General features: G+C 34.3%; 1 protein-coding gene across 1 annotated transcript in view; it reads right to left on the bottom strand.

Moving 5' to 3' along the window:
* Positions 1–306, bottom strand: part of LOC119589521 (glucose dehydrogenase [FAD, quinone]-like) — a gene marked incomplete in the record, with an annotated part of 17,770 nt that overhangs the window by 12,256 nt on the left and 5,208 nt on the right. The window contains 1 exon segment of the mRNA XM_037938122.1: positions 1–198.

Raw genomic sequence — 306 nt, 5'->3', positions numbered from 1 at the left:
TTGATATGACTTTCGTCCAGTTTCTTTTCTCTCTCTTTTTTCACTTTACGAAAAACGGAGATATTTTCTTGTATGATAATTGTCTGTTGCTATAGAAATATCCGCTTCTGATATATTTCGACCCTGAAGTATGAGGCTTTGCCACTGATGAGGAGGGTGATTATTTAGCACCCAGCAATTGTGTTGTTTGGTGATTTACTATTGGAATAGAGAAGGGGAAACTTTTATCAGATTTCGCACACTATGGCATATAGGTAAGATATTTATTCGATTTTTTTAAATTTCAGATATACGTATAAGGTTACC

Source organism: Penaeus monodon, chromosome 25 (genome assembly GCF_015228065.2).
Source record: "Penaeus monodon isolate SGIC_2016 chromosome 25, NSTDA_Pmon_1, whole genome shotgun sequence".
Classification (NCBI taxonomy): Eukaryota; Metazoa; Arthropoda; class Malacostraca; order Decapoda; family Penaeidae; genus Penaeus; species Penaeus monodon.
This window is presented reverse-complemented; position numbering and strand designations above follow the sequence as displayed.